The 16,981-nt window shown below is 41.1% G+C and overlaps 1 protein-coding gene across 1 annotated transcript in view; it reads left to right on the top strand.

The window, feature by feature from the left end:
- Positions 1–16,981, top strand: part of LOC144576818 (uncharacterized) — a 243,737-nt gene that overhangs the window by 115,666 nt on the left and 111,090 nt on the right. The window lies entirely within an intron of this gene.

The raw sequence follows: 16,981 nt of genomic DNA, 5'->3' as shown, positions 1-16,981 counted from the left end.
CTACACCAGTGATAAATCCTCTAATCATCTGAAGTGTTACAGGGGGAGCAAACAAGGGAGTAGCAAGCAAACAGGTATTATTATTACAACATTTATAATGAGAGTCTTGAATCCTCCCACGGATGAGAACCAACCTCCAAACAGGGACTCAGGGTTAAATCTGTGCCATGCCTGCACAGGCACATGTGCCAGTCTGGTCGTGTCTCTCACAATATCCTCCACTGCTTGACCCTGGTTGTCTATATGTAGGCAGCAGTTGGTTAGATTGAATTTTCCACAGACTCCTCCTTCAGCTGCTGGCAAATAATTGAAGGCCAACTGGTTCTGATAAATTGCATTTCTTTTTTTTTTTTTTTTATTTTTTATTGGATTTTAGGTTTTGGGGTACATGAGCAGAGCATGCAAGACAGTTGCGTAGGAACACACATGGCAGTGTGCTTTTCTTTCCTTCTCCCCTTCACCCACATTTGGCATTTCTCCCCAGGCTATCCCTCCCCTCCTCCCCCTCCCACTGGCCCTCCCCTTTTCCCCCCAATAGACCCCAGTGTTTAGTACCCCCCTTTCGTTGTCCATGTGTTCTCATTTTTCATCACCTGCCTATGAGTGAGAATATGCGGTGTTTCATTTTCTGTTCTTGTGTCAGTTTGCTGAGGATGACGTTCTCCAGATTCATCCATGTCCCTACAAACGACACAAACTCATCATTTCTGATTGCTGCATAATATTCCATGGTGTATATGTGCCACATTTTTCCAATCGAGTCTATTATCAATGGGCATTTTGGTTGATTCCAGGTCTTTGCTATTGTAAACAGTGCTGCAATGAACATTCGTGTACATGTGTCCTTATAGTAGCACGATTTACAGACTTTTGGATATATACCCAGTAATGGGATTGCTGGGTCAAATGGAATTTCTATTTCTAAGGCCTTGAGGAATCGCCACACTGTCTTCCACAATGGTTGAACTAATTTACACTCCCACCAACAGTGTAAAAGTGTTCCTTTTTCTCCACATCCTCTCCAGCATCTGTTGTCTCCAGATTTTTTAATGATCGCCATTCTAACTGGCGTGAGATGGTATCTCAATGTGGTTTTGATTTGCATCTCTCTGATGACCAGTGACGATGAGCATTTTTTCATATGATTGTTGGCCTCATATATGTCTTCTTTCGTAAAGTGTCTGTTCATATCCTTTGCCCACTTTTGAATGGGCTTGTTTGTTTTTTTCCTGTAAATCCGTTTGAGTTCTTTGTAAATTCTGGATATCAGCCCTTTGTCAGATGGGTAAACTGCAAAGATTTTTTCCCATTCTGTTGGTTGCCGATCCACTCTAGTGACTGTTTCTTTTGCCGTGCAGAAGCTGTGGAGTTTCATTAGGTCCCATTTGTCTATTTTGGCTTTTGTTGCCAATGCTTTTGGTGTTTTGTTCATGAAGTCCTTGCCTACTCCTATGTCCTGGATAGTTTTGCCTAGATTTCCTTCTAGGGTTTTTATTGTGCCAGGTCTTATGTTTAAGTCTTTAATCCATCTGGAGTTAATTTTAGTGTAAGGTGTCAGGAAGGGGTCCAGTTTCTGCTTTCTGCACATGGCTAGCCAGTTTTCCCAACACCATTTGTTAAACAGGGAATCCTTTCCCCCTTGCTTGTTTTTGTCAGGTTTATCAAAGATTGTATAGTTGTATGTATGTTGTGTTGCCTCCGGTGCCTCTGTTTTGTTCCATTGGTCTATATCTCTGTTTTGGTACCAGTACCATGCTGTTTTGATTACTGTAGCCTTGTAGTATAGTTTGAAATCCGGTAGTGTGATGCCCCCCCGTGTTCTTTTTGCTTAGAATTGACTTGGCTATGTGGGCTCTCTTTTGGTTCCATATGAAGTTCATGGTGGTTTTTTCCAGTTCTGTGAAGAAAGTCATTGGTAGCTTGATGGGGATAGCGTTGATTCTGTAAATTACTTTGGGCAGTATAGCCATTTTCACAATATTAATTCTTCCTAACCATGAACATGGAATGTTTCTCCAACTGTTTGTGTCCTCTCTGATTTTGTTGAGCAGTGGTTTGTAGTTCTCCTTGAAGAGGTCCCTTACGTTCCTTGTGAGTTGTATGCCAAGGTATTTTATTCTTTTTGTAGCAATTGTGAATGGCAGTTCGCTCTTGATTTGGCTTTCTTTAAGTCTGTTATTGGTGTAGACGAATGCTTGTGATTTTTGCACATTGATTTTATATCCTGAGACTTTGCTGAAGTTGCTTATCAGTTGCAGGAGTTTTTGGGCTGAGGTGATGGGGTCTTCTAGGTATAACTATCATGTCGTCTGCAAATAGAGACCATTTGGCTTCCTCCTTTCCTGTTTGAATACCCTTTATTTCTTTTTCTTGCCTGATTGCTCTGGCTAGAACTTCCAGTACTATATTGAATAGGAGTGGTGAGAGAGGGCATCCTTGTCTAGTGCCAGATTTCAAAGGGAATGATTCCAGTTTTTGCCCATTCAGTATGATATTGGCTGTTGGTTTGTCATAAATAGCTTTTATTACTTTGAGATACGTTCCATCGATACGGAGTTTATTGAGGGTTTTTAGCATAAAGGGCTGTTGAATTTTGTCAAATGCCTTCTCTGCGTCAATTGAGATAATTATGTGGTTTTTGTTTTTGGTTCTGTTTATGTGGTGAATTACGTTTATAGACTTGCGTATGTTGAACCAGCCTTGCATCCCCGGGATGAATCCTACTTGATCATGGTGAATAAGTTTTTTGATTTGCTGTTGCATTCGGCTTGCCAATATTTTATTGAAGATTTTTGCATCTATGTTCATCATGGATATTGTCCTGAAGTTTTCTTTTCTTGTTGGGTCTCTGCCGGGTTTTGGTATCAGAATGATGTTGGTCTCGTAAAATGATTTGGGAAGTATTCCCTCTTTTTGGATTGTTTGAAATAGTTTTAGAAGGAATGGTACCAGCTCCTCTTTGTGTGTCTGGTAGAATTCGGCTGTGAACCCGTCTGGACCTGGGCTTTTTTTGTGTGGTAGGCTCTTAATTGCTGCCTCGACTTCTGACCTTGTTATTGGTCTATTCATGGTTTCAGCTTCCTCCTGGTTTAGGCTTGGGAGGACACAGGAGTCCAGGAATTTATCCATTTCTTCCATGTTTACTAGTTTATGTGCATAGAGTTGTTTGTAATATTCTCTGATGATGGTTTGGATTTCTGTGGAATCTGTGGTGATTTCCCTTTATCATTTTTTATTGCATCTATTTGGTTGTTCTCTCTTTTCTTTTTAATCAAAAAGATTAAAATTGCATTTCTCATTTGAGTTTCTTGTTGGGCCAAAATGGACAGAGCTTTGCCCGTTTCATTAGTGAGTATTTCCAAGACAGTCTGCAACCAGATGATCTGATTGAACATGTAAATAGAAGTCTGATGTCCCCATATGCCATCCTCCACTCATGTGGCCAGCCCATAGTACTCAGTACTCTCTGGTTGGCACCTATCATCTTTCCATTTGCCTGTCTTTATGCTTCTTTTCTCCCAGGTGGAGTAGACCGTATATCCTAACAGCTCACCTGTCTTAACAGGTAATAGGGAAAAAGAAGGCTTAATGGTTCCTATGACACAGCTACCTGTCCATCTTTCAGGAAGTTGTACATAGGCTCTAAGTCCACGTATCCAGTACAACCCAGCTGGGGCCGTCCAGTCTCTCTGATACCCAGGATGGTTCCAAGCATCCTGTAATTTTGGGATTTTAGGAGGGTTTTTTCCTGTTTGATTTGAACTCCAGCAGGTCACAGTGTCCACTCTTCCATTGTACCGTTGCTGCTCTAAGCAGCTAAGCTTTCCTACTGGAGCAGTCAAGTGTTTTCCTTCTCTGACCAAACAGTACTGTCCAGTAATTAAAACCTTTAAAACCCAAAAACTGTTGTTTTGAATTTTTTGAATTGAGGTTAGGTCAGGCCCAGGGTCAGAGGGTACTAACTCACGAGCTTCCCATGGCCACCGATCACCCATAGTAGTTCCTCCATATACATAGCAAGAAGTGACATTAAGGGAATGGGCTACATTTTCAGCAAGTTGGAGGAACAAGTTCTTTACCTTTTTCAGAAGCTCCAGCACTGGCTCTTTTAACATATCATGGAAGGTGTGGTACACTGGCTGGGACAAGCACTTTTGGATTTTCCCCTGAATCTGGCTACTGACTCTAGAATCAAGTCCTTTTCCATTAATTCCTAACATTACATTCTCCCTTTTTGCCCATTTGGGGTCTTAGGGGTTTGTGATTATTAATTCTACTGGGTTACAGTGTCTCAAGACGCAGGGGACATTACCTCATGGAATGGTGTCCCTCCCTTTTACAAAGCGAACAGGATTATTTTTATCATCTTTCCAAGTGGCCCAGATGACACATAACCAATAAGTGCATTCACTGCACCAGTAGGTTTTCTGGCAGATATGCTTTTTTGTATAACTACGTTCCCATCTCCAGGGGAATCACAGCCCCCATCACTGGAATGACAGGCACTGATGGCTTCACAGGCATCAAACTGTAGGGTGACCTGTTTTGGGCTTTCCTTTTGCTCTGTTTCAGCTATTAACTTAGTAGGGCTGTTCCATCGCCCTGTTATGAGTTTAATTTCAAAAGTTGTATGCATAGGGGGTTCTGATGGATTGTATCAGACACTGGATTGTCCATCCCCTGGGTTACACACCTTAAACTGTGTATTATTATATAAACAGGTTCCCTTCTGTGTCCCTGTACATTTTTAATAACTGTAGGACAAAAGAAGGGCAGTAAGTTTCCGTCTTGCCTCAGTAACCTGGCGCACATGCTGAGAGCATTTTCCAAAATTGGTTATGTCTTTACTGTATAAGTTCGAATTGTAAGAAGAGTAAGTCCCACAAAGAGTTTCCTCATGCTTAGGCCATGCGTGTACTAGTCAGCTCCTGGGATGTGGCTGGAGCAAGTCTTTTCTCGAAGTGATTCTGAAGTCACTGGGTCTGGTCTTGCTTCCCAAATTTCAGCTGCTGCAGGCTTATATCCATAAGCCTGAATGCCAAGGCTGTGGTGGATCCAGGCTGGGATTCCCTTTACCTTGATGGCTGTGGGGAGTGGTCAGAATCACGGTCTGCGGTTCTTTCCACCGTGGCTTCAGAGGGACCACATTTCAGTCCTTTATTCACACGTGATCACCTGGCAAGAAAGGGTGAACTGGGGAGAAGAAGCTTACAGGGCATCTTTCATTTACCCAGGTTGAAATATCCTGAGTGATTTTTCCTAGAGCTGGTAACTGTTGTCCTAGCTCAGTCTCTTTCTCACTCACAAGGAGTTCCTAGGAGTGCCCACAGTATGGGAGAGTACCTATGATCTAAGACTTCATAGGGGGGATATCCTGTTTTCTTACAGGGAGTATATTTAATTTTGAATAACACCAAGGGAAGTGCCTGCACCCACTTGAATCCTATTTCCTGACACATTTTTCCCTAAACTACTTTTAATGGTGTGATTCATCTGCTCCACCTTTGCAGAACTCTGTGGTTGGTAGGCAGCATGCAGCTTCTAAGTGATACCCAGTGCCGTTGCTGTTTCTTGAACCAAATCAGCCAAAAATGCTGGTCTGTTGTCTGAGCTGATGCACACTGGCAGTCTAAACCTGGGGATGAGATCTTGAAGAAGCACACGGTTTACTTTATGGGCCTTTTCAGCCCTAGTCAGGAAGGCCTCTACCCACCAAGGGTATGTGCACACCAGGACCAACAAATATTTACGTCCTCCACACTTGGGCATTTCGGTGAAATCTACCTGGAGATCTTCAAACAGAGCTGGTCCATAAGCCTGAATGCCAAGGGAAATAGTTGTACTTTGCTTCACCTTGTGTCGCCGACGTGTAATGCATTGCTGTGCTACAGTTATGATTAGGGCTGACAAGTGTGGGAGGTAAAAACACTGGCCTAATAATTTCTCAAGTGACTCTTGACCTAAATGAGCGGTTTCATATATGACCTGTATGACCACAGCCCCTAATAGCCATGGCATTGCTACTCTTCCATCTGGCAGCCGGATCTAACCCTGTTTAATTATTTGCCCCCCTTCTGCTTGGAGAAAGTCCTTTTCCTTCTTAGAAGTGGGTACCAAGTCAGGGTCTGGGGAATTAGAGAGGAAAACCTTTTTTTTTCTTTGGATTCTATTTTACTCCCCAGGAGATTAGATGGTGCCTGTCCCCATGGAGAGTGGATCTTCTCCACTTATTCCACTAACTCATATGCCAATATCTTCTGGAAACATTCTCATAAATATGCCCAGAATTGTGGCTTTACCAGTTCTCTAGGTGATGTGTTTTTTTTTTTTTCTTTTTTTTTTTGAGACGGAGTTTTGCTCTTGTTACCCAGGCTGGAGTGCAATGGCGCGATCTCGGCTCACCACAACCTCCTCCTCCTGGGTTCAGGCAATTCTCCTGCCTCAGCCTCCCGAGTAGCTGGGACCACAGGCATGTGCCACCATGCCCAGCTGATTTTTTGTATTTTTAGTAGAGACGGGGTTTCACCACGTTGACCAGGATGGTCTCGATCTGTTGACCTCGTGATCCACCCGTCTCGGCCTCCCAAAGTGCTGGGATTACAGGCTTGAGCCACTGCGCCCGGCCGGTAATGTTTAATTTAGTCAACTGAGTACCTAAATTGGCCGTCACGAGTTTACCCTGATCACTTGGCTATCACATGTATATCCTTAATACATACTTAATCTCCAAATAAGGACAATAAGAAGGTAATAGTTCCACCTAACGTGATACAACTTTCCTGCATACATTTGGAAACCCACTGATTCATTTACCTCAAGAGGAAGTACAGTGTTTGGTTAACATATATTCTCCTCCTATTGTCTCATAACCTCTATAGTATTACATGAAATCAATGATACTTAAATACTGATATAAAGTTAATATATCTTATATGATAAAGGAGTAAGAGAGGAACAAAAACAAATATATGTTTTGTGTATATACACACACACACAAGTATTCTTAACAAAATCATCAGGAAGCACTGACAGTTACAGTCCTTATTTCTTTTTTTTTTTTTTTTTGAGACGGAGTTTCCCTCTTGTTACCCAGGCTGGAGTGCAATGGCGTGATCTCGGCTCACCGCAACCTCCGCCTCCTGGGTTCAGGCAATTCTCCTGCCTCAGCCTCCTGAGTAGCTGGGATTACAGGCACGTGCCACCATGCCCAGATAATTTTTTATATTTTTAGTAGACACGGGGTTTCACCATGTTGACCAGGATGGTCTCGATCTCTTGACCTCATGATCCACCTGCCTCAGCCTCCCAAAGTGCTGGGATTACAGGCGTGAGCCACCGCACCCGGCCAGTCCTTATTTCTGTAACAGTCACATGATTTTAGCTAGTATTTATAGCTACCTTCTACTCTCATTCTGTGTCATTTTTCCTTCAAAGGCACCTCAGGTGGCATGAGGTAAACATTCATTTCTGAAGGGTGTAGGCCGTTCATAGTGCTACACAGATTGGGTTGCTCCAACTTCCCATTGATCTTAATCACAGGACATGTTACTACTCAGAGATGCCCTAAATAGTCACCTGTATTCCTTATCTCCTTTGTGGTGCATTAGTTCCATTTCCCATTAGTAGTTTGGATCCATCACCCTAGCCAACACCTTAACTCACTTCTTAGCCAGTTGATTCAGGAGCATGAGGAGCCCACAGTGGCTGGGAGGCAGTCTTTACATCCAGTTTAATGGAATAATTGTGTCTCCTAGGGGCAACATTCTTCCCTCTGGAACTAAGTCTTGTAGGCCAACAGAGCGTGACGTTATGAGGACAGATGGCACGCATTTTGCTAGCAGGTTGAAAAAGGTAATGGTGAGTGGCATCATTCCCATTTCCACATTTTGTTTTGTGGACCTGTGTATCTGGCTATGGGAAAAACAGTATTATATATTGGGTGGCAGTTTAGAGTATATAAAGCCTTCTGTGGAACCTTGTCCTAGTTCTGTACTGTGACCTATCTGGGTCATTCCACCAGTCAGTGAAGCCAGTTGTGTCAGGATTATGAGGAACAGGGTAATAACAGTGAAGTCTATGAGCATAAGCTCATTGCCACATTTCTTTGAGTTTGAAGTAAGTTTCTTGATAAGAAGGAATGTGGTGCATAATACTCTGACAGGTGATAAGCATTCTTTTAGTCCATGAATGATGCTTTTGCTAGAAACTAAGATTTAGTAATATTTATGGTAACAACAGTGTATTTTAGCTTCCTCAATGTCCCACAATCAGTGATTATGGCACCTTGAGCAATATTTATGGTGCAAGGCCTGTATGGTCTAGTTAGGATCACCACAAGCCATGCCCCCGACTGCCAGTTTGCAGTAGAGTTCTGTGGTGGGGCATGGGGTCGGGAACTGAATCCCATTCCTAATCTGTCTCAGATGAATCCATGTATAATGGCAGAGCATTCATGATTGATCCAATCATCTCTTAAAGGTTCTGCCTCTTTATACTGCTACACTGAGGATTAATTTTTAAAATGGATTTGGTAGTAGACAAATATACCAACCAAAGCAGATGCTAAGGGATTTCCTCTATTCTAGACATAATCTTTCTTAACTCCATCTTGGAGTATGGTACATTTCCCCACTGGTAGTCTGGATGAATTACAACAATATTGCAACTCCCTTCTTAGCCTGTTGAATCAGAAGCATGAGGAGGCCAAAGTGGCTGTGTGGTAGTATTAAGTCTCTAGCATGCGGGCTTCAGTTTGAGTGTTGTGGGGGTGGGGTCTGCCAGGCCTGATGGCCTGTTTCCCTGCTTTCAGCTCTGCCTCTTTCTGTGGGATGGGTTGTTCTGTCCCACTGGCATTAGTCCAAACATCCTCCCAGGTCTGTACCAACAACTCGCGGTACCAGATGGGAGCTGTTGCTCAGATTTACATTGACAACCTACTGTGCCCCTGTAACAAGAAACAGTCACACAGAAAGTCCATGAGAACCCTGAGTCTGGCGGGGCTCTCATGGACCGTGGGTTGCAGGAGGCATGAGGTAAGCACAGGATCCAAATTGGAGCACAGAGAGGGTGAAGTCTCAACCCTCCAAGCTGCCTGCATGTTCTAAGTAGGGATGTGTCCCTCCCTGTCTCAGCGCCCTCCCTGGGTGGCTCTTGCCCTGCTTTGGCTCATTTCCTGTGCTATTTGAAGAGTCCTACCAGTCCCATTGAAACGAACCTAGCACCTCGCTTGAAATTGTGAAGTCCTCTAGCCCTCTGTGTCTTATTCGCTGGGAGCTGCATTCCAGTTTTGCCTCCTCTCAGCCATCTTGGTGCCAAAATCCTCATGATTAGTTTGTAAAGCCTTGAAAAACCACAGCCATAAGTTAGAAAATAAATTTAGGATCTGACTTTGCAAACGTTTGTTAGAGACGTTGGAGATGTTGAAAGTTTCAAAACGTTTGATTACAACCAAACCACAGGTCATTGTAAAACAATGGTTACTCATTTAACAAAAGTGATAATCAAAAGACTTTAAGGGCAGTAAAGACATTTACATGGATATGAAACTCTTAACCCTTTTAGATCTTAGTTTTTTTAAAGCAATTAAAAACCTAGTAAAAACAGTAAAGAAATAATTTTGATAAAACAACACAAAAAAATAGTCTCTGACACCTGTTACCAGAAAGGCAAAGTAAAACTTTCTGTGTGACTGTTTCTTGTTACAGGAAGCCCATTTAGATAAGCCAAAAGTCAAACCTCAGGAAAACGTGCTTGAATTTAATCAGATCAAAAAGAGTGTACTCAATGGTATAAGTAAAACAGGGTTCATAATTCTTAGTAACTGCATGAGAAGTTTCCTATTTAACTTGAAAGGTTAGACATATCCAGAAAAACCAAACATACATAATCAGGTTTTACTGGAGTAAAACATGACTTTTCTAGACTTTTATGATAAAACAATTTAGCATTGAGACACAATAATAGTTAGAACTGGAGGAAAAAAGTTATAGGAGCTGATCAAAAAGCTGAAGGAGGGAGTAATCATTCAGGGCCTTTAAAAGGAGAGAAAAAGGTAAAAGCAATGACATGTAATATAATCGTTGAATTTCTGAGATACTATTTTGAGAAGTTTTTAAAAGCAACAGGTTATAAAATTAGAAGTAATATTTCTTGTTGTTAGTCTAAACTGCCCTCTTTTGTAAGCTCACTGCTATTTCGCAGATCTTGGTCAGAGTGAAACATTTCAGAGGAGTTTGGGCCATGAAAAACATCCTGACTTACCTACCTAACCACAAGCAGACAAAGGCCCAACTAAAGAAACATCCCCATTATATCTTGCTGGGCAAAAGTTCAAGGAGCAACACAATGACATCCCACCAGAGCAAGGGCCAGAACCACCTCATCATGGGAACATCTTATGAATATCCTACTGGGCAGCAAGCCATATGGCCCAGACTCCTTGTCAGTGTGTGGGGGGAGGTGGGGCACTGGTATTAGGCTGGTCTCCCACTTCTGTAGGTTTTATGCTGGACATAAATCCAGCATTTTCCGTCAAGCCACCCTCTTTCTGTATATGTATGTCTTTCTTTACCCTTTGCCTTCCCTTTACAACCTAACACTTATACTTTCATTAAGAGCAAATCAGTGCCTTCTGAAAACTTTGTTTTAACAGAGGGGATCATTCTTAGAAAGAATAATCTAAACAACTCTCATGATTATCACTAACTTAATCACATACAAAATTCATTTTAGTGTTAGATACTTGCAGTAGTCAGCGCCTTTTTAAATACGTGTACCCAGGAGTTAAAGCCCTGTAACTTTTTAATTCTCCTTTAAAAAAAAAAAAAAAAAAAAAAAAAAAAAAAAAAAAAAAAAAACTTATCAAGACTTACCTAGACCATCTATGATACTCTTGATCTTTCTGACTTCTCCAAAATATCTCCCTAATCTAAAAAATCAGTTATTGTACTTTTGGAAGAAATACTACCATATTGTTTATTATATAAAATTAATTTTTTCTTTGTAACATTTCTTACCAAAAATGCATCTTCATATCTGTAAGTTTGTTCACATCATTTTCCCTGACTTGCTGTTTTCGTTGTTTGCCTTTTTTTATAAATGACTTCAAAATAACCTCCAAAATTACATAAAATTGTTCTTGTAATAAGAATAAAATTTACAGAATTATATGTTGATTAGAATTTCCATTCATGGTAACTTTAAGTTTCATGCAACCATAGGAAGCAAGAAATTTTAAACTGCTTGTCTGCTGTTAGCATTATACAGACAAAACCATTTTATAGTTTTAGAAACATGTTTTCTTATCTCATAATCTTTTTTTAAATTGAAAATGACCCAGACATTCCAAGAACATTGATTAAGTAACTTAAATATTTTAAATTATATAAAAAGTATACTTAGAGGCATTCATTTCATATACATGTACTTAATTATTATAAGTTTTAATGCTTTATGTATAGTATTTTTGAAAACTGAGATATTATACACAGCTAGTTATGATTTAAAGTTATTTATGTTCATGATTTTTAATGTCTCAACATTAGGTGAACACCTAAGTAAGAATCTTAAAGTAAAATGTATTTTGTCAATAATTCAGAAGAGTTAGCTGTTTTTATTGAACCAACAATCTTAAATTTGACCTATTTGTCAAAAAGTCTCACAAAGATTACTCTATTTTTGTCTGAGTTTATAGTCTTACAACTTTTATTTCTCTTACAACTTATATTTCTCTCCACTAAATGTTGAAGGTATCAAGAGTTTGTGTGCCAAACTCTTGATACCTTCAACATTTAGTGGAGAGAAATATGAAATTTACCCAGACACAAATGTATTTTTTTATTTTTATTTTATTTTATTTTATTTTATTTTTGAGACAGAGTTTTGCTCTTGTTACCCAGGCTGGAATGCAATGGCACGATCTTGGCTCACCGCAACCTCCGCCTCCTGGGTTCAGGCAATTCTCCTGCCTCAGCCTCCTGAGTAGCTGGGATTACAGGCAAGCGCCACCATGCCCAGCTAATTTTTTGTATTTTTAGTAGAGACGGGGTTTCACCATGTTGACCAGGATGGTCTCGATCTCTTGACCTCATGATCCACCAGCCTTGGCCTCCCAAAGTGCTGGGATTACAGGTGTGAGCCACCACGCCCGGCCCACAGATGTATTTTTTTTTTACAAATAATTTTTAAACTAGCTTTAGTTACCAAAGATTCATTTGAACTCAAAAAACATTTGTACTTTATTTACTACTGCTCATTTACTTATAAGCCAATTTGGTAGCATGTTACACACAAAACAGAACATGATACTTGTGTATTGCATGCAAATATCTAAAAGTCTATACATATATATACAAAGTTCCCATAGCTTTTGCCTCGGACCTCTAGTCATGAGACAAAACCATAAACTCACTGACCTAAGAAAAAGCCGCTGGATCCAAGTTTTGGGTTTTTTTGACAAAATAAAACCTGTTCACATGGCTAGATTTTGTCTGCCCTAATAGGTGGTTCAAGGAAAGCTGTGAACCAAAATTAGGGTAGCGCAGTCTTAATAGCACTTTAATTTAAAAACCTGTTTTTACCCTTTCTTTTCTTTAACTTGAAATGAATTCTCCATGTTTACGTTCTGGTTAGACTGTAAATAATGAGTTTGATCTTAGCACCAGCAGCTTAATAACAGAAAATTTAAAGCATACAGAAGGGAAAAGTAAGGAACATAGAGAGCATTAGAAGACTCCTTAACTGTATTTTTGTCAGTTAACTTCTTAAGCTCTAATTTTTTAAATGTAATTTGCCCATCAGTTGAAAATGTGCACACAAATTTGCCATAATATGTAACCAGTTTGTGTCCCAAAGAAGATGACCAAATTAGGGGCCAGGATGTTGGAAACTGTTTTTCCCCTTCAGAGGTGGATCCCTGGAAAAAACTTTTTTTTTTTTGAGACAGAGTTTCACTCTTGTTACCCAGGCTGGAGTGCAGTGGCCACGATCTTGGCTCACCGCAACCTCCGCATCCTGGGTTCAGGCAATTCTCCTGCCTCAGCCTCCTGAGTAGCTGGGATTACAGGCATGCGCCACCATACCCAGCTAATTTTTTGTATTTTTAGTAGAGACGGGGTTTCACCATGTTGACCAGGATGGTCTCGATCTCTTGACCTCGTGATCCACCCGCCTCATCCTCCCAAAGTGCTGGGATTACAGGGGAAAGTTTTTTAAAAAAGAAAAAAACAGGGAAAACAATGGAGGGTAGAAAAGGAGTCAGATTTCACAGAAGGGAAGAGGAAAGAGGAAGGAAGAAAGGGAGGCGTATGAGCCTTCCGGCCACTGCATGGTACAGAGTGGGTATACTCCCTCCTCTAATTCATTTTTTGTCAGGGAGAGTTTCCGCACCCCAGACCTTCACAGTTTGGGACAAATCCTTCCCACCTCCACAGGTCACCTGACAAAATGAACTGTTTACAGGCACTTTCTTGCATGCTTTTGGCTAAGAGGAGAAAGGCTATGCCGGCTCCTGAGACAATCAGGAGGATGAAGTTGGAGGAAGGAGAAAGAGAGACATAAAGAAACCAGGACCCACATACACAGGTTGCACATTTGCACACACCAACAAATGACACATTCCCCAAACATTTCTCCAGTTGAGGGGCTGGGTAGAGTCCCAAATCCCTTCGTTTTCAATGTCTCCCACCAAGGGGACTAAGTCCGAACTGAGGAAAGCCCCAGGGGTGCCACACATACAGAAGAAATGCATAAAAGATTTTTGAACGTTGTCACTAGCACTCAACAGCAAGTAGAGCAAAGCTCCATGACACCCCCAAAGAGACAGAGAGTGTTCAGGTGCAATCAGATTCTCTCACTCAGTTTCAAAGTGTGAATGTTTTCTGGCTTCTCTAAAGGTAACTTTCTTTGCATCAGTGAAGCATTGAAGGCAAAAGTTACCACAGCAGGAAGAGAAAGAGAGACTCCCCAAGACTCAACATCTTAGCAGCTGCAGGGAAACTCCCTAACATTCTAGCCAATAAATCAGGTAGCCATGAGCAGCTCTAACTAACAGGTGACACTATGCTCTACCTTGTAGAAACCAGACTGACAGACTCAGGCCCCCAGAGCCCACACTATTTCCTACATGGACTACAGGTTGCAACCAAACACAGATCTAGTTGCTTGCTACTTACAGAGTTCAACCAGCAAGAGTGAAATCTGGTAAAAAGAAAAAGTGACTTTACAAACAAAAACCAGTAACAGGCAAGTGGCCAGATTCCCAATCCAAAACGAGCACGTCAGATTTCTTGGGAGAAGGCAAGGGTTTAAAAAGGGGGCACCTGGAATGGAGGCGTGCAGGAGTCATGTCAAGTACAAGGTGTGTGTGTTGCTTTGCCCTCAGTCTCCCTGGGGCACTGGCTAGCATCATATTAACTATGATCAGGTTGACTGGCTACCTTGGCATATTTGCGGGTCACTGGGCTTGGTCTTTCTGTCTCATGATTAACTCCTGCAGCTTCTGAGAAAATGCATAATTAGATATTAGTGTTACCAGAAAGGGGTCCAGATCCAGACTCCAAGAGAGGGTTCTTGAATCTCACTCAAGAAAGAATTTGGGCCAAGTCCACAGTGCAAAATGAGAGCAAGTTTATTGAGAAAGTAAAAGAGTGAAAAAATAGCTGTCTTGTAGATAGAGGATGGTGTTCCTTGGTAGTAAAAAGAGAAACTGGCTCATCCTAGGTACAATACTTGTTGATAAAATAAAAAAAAAAATCATGAGGAGGGTTATGTATGGTGGCTCATGTAGTGATCCTAGCATTTTGGAGGCCAAGGTGGATGGATAACTTGAGGCCAGGAGTTTGAGACCAGCCTGACCAACATGGCAAAACTCCATCTCTACTGAAAAATATATAAAAATTAGCTGGGAGGCAGAGATTGCAGTGAGTTGAGATTGTACCACTGCACTCCATGCACACGGGCCTGAGTGACAGAGAAAGACTCTCTCAAAAAAAAATTATGAGATGTCTTCTGCTACCAGGGTTTATGATAAAGGATTAATTTTCGTAATTATTATATTTTGTAAGATTTGATATTTTATAAAATTTTATAATTATTTGATAAAAATTATTATATTTTGCTTTAAAGCAAAACTTATTCTAAAAGTAGATTCTACTTTTGTTCTCAGTATATCAAGATATCAGGACATTCCTGGGTCTGTTAAGTCCTAGGTCTGTTCAGTAAACACTATTAGTCAGTTCCCCTAATCATAAAATCTTGAGGCAAAAATGCCTAATCTACTGGGAATGCAGCCCAGCAAGTCCCAGCCTTATTTTTCCCATCCTTATTCAAGAGGAAGTCACTCTGGTTCAAATGTCTCTGACATGTTTCCTCCTCCCTTTTACAAGAGAACCTCTGCAGAGGAACGAAGATCCATCTTTTGTAACTTCTTCATGATGATCAGGGGTGATTATATTACTAAGTATTAGGATCTCTACCCTATTCAGAGTAGAGCAGAGCTCAGTCAGAAAGCGTCCTTTTTTCGATGGTCACCAGAACTCTGAGTCCAGGCAAAAGGTGAAATCTGGAATATAAATAAGTGTCCAATATAATCTTTGAGTAAGCTTATCTTGCATTCCTACACAAAGAGTATACCTGCAATATATTCTACAACAGCAAAGCAAAATAGTAAAATTATTCAAAGTAAACTAAACTGGAAGGCTTTCCAAGAACTGGGAAGTTGTTGAAACCAAGATGATCGGGGGTCAAGTTGACTGACAGCACATCAGTGGCAGAGATATTATAGTATAAAACTTTAAAAGCCTGGGTAACATTGTGTGAATAGTCTGGAACATACACACAATATTTGGTTGTAATCAAAGCACAAGTTCCCCCTTCAGCCACTGTTAAAATATCCCACGCCAATCAGTTTTGTAAGGCCTGCCCAATCTAAGTTTCCTCAGTTAGGAGGGTAAGGGCATGGACATATTTTTAAAAGCTACATCCATGTGCTTTGCTAGTGCTTCAGCTTGCAACTCAAGTGTTCATCATGGCCACCCATGGGGAATATATAGCTATTGGGTAGAACCATCAGGATGCCCATTTTTGTTTCCTAAGGTTAGCCTTTACAATTTCTCAGTTAGTTGGGAGAGAGTCCAATTTGTTGTGATTACAACCTGGGAGATAAGGATGACTGCCAGACACCTTCCAGTCCAATTGTAAGGTCAGTATGGCCAGGCCAGCTGTGAGTTCCATAAGCCCATACCATCTCCAAGGAGAAAGGTAGGCACCAGTTTTTGGCAAATTATCTTGCCATTCTATCCACATTGGGTCTGTTAAAAGAAGGTGCCGGTTATCTTGCTGAGGTGGCAACCATCCCCTATCATGGTTCCAGTCTGGTGGTGACGGTTACTGAACTTTTCGAAACACGGAGGTACTTTGCTTTGAACAGCTGCCATCCTTCCAAGCCCACTGTCTACAGTGTAACCTCACACTGGGTGGAGTTTGCTTTCCTGATTAGACTTTTTTAAAATGTCTTTTTGTCTTTCCAAAGGGACTAAGCCCTGTATGACTGTGGTACCTGGGAAAAGAGATAGTATGTTTGTAATTTTCAGTTTCCAAGTTATAATAAAGTCCCCATAAACTTAGTTTGGCCAGGTGAATATGGCAGGGCAACCCACAAGTGGAGGAAGGTGGCAATTCTCCACATATCCAACAATTTGATTATGTAGAAAGACTGAAGTCTCTGCTGATCTGCAAATAAGTTGCTCTTTGTGTGATTCCAACTTATACCTAAAAGCAGAATGTCAACCCATATATTTATGTTACCCATCTGAGCAGTCAGGCTCATTTTGATGCTAGCTGGCTGTTTTGCCTGTTAGTTGATGCAGTTTCTTCTTTGTGTTGATGCTCTTTACCATTTGGTATGTTTTTGGAGTGGCTGGTACTGGTTGTTCCTTTCTGTGTTTAGTGCCTCTTTCAGGAGCTCTTGTAAAGCAGGCCTGAT

Source organism: Callithrix jacchus, chromosome 6 (genome assembly GCF_049354715.1).
Source record: "Callithrix jacchus isolate 240 chromosome 6, calJac240_pri, whole genome shotgun sequence".
In the NCBI taxonomy this organism is placed as follows: Eukaryota; Metazoa; Chordata; class Mammalia; order Primates; family Cebidae; genus Callithrix; species Callithrix jacchus.
This window is presented reverse-complemented; position numbering and strand designations above follow the sequence as displayed.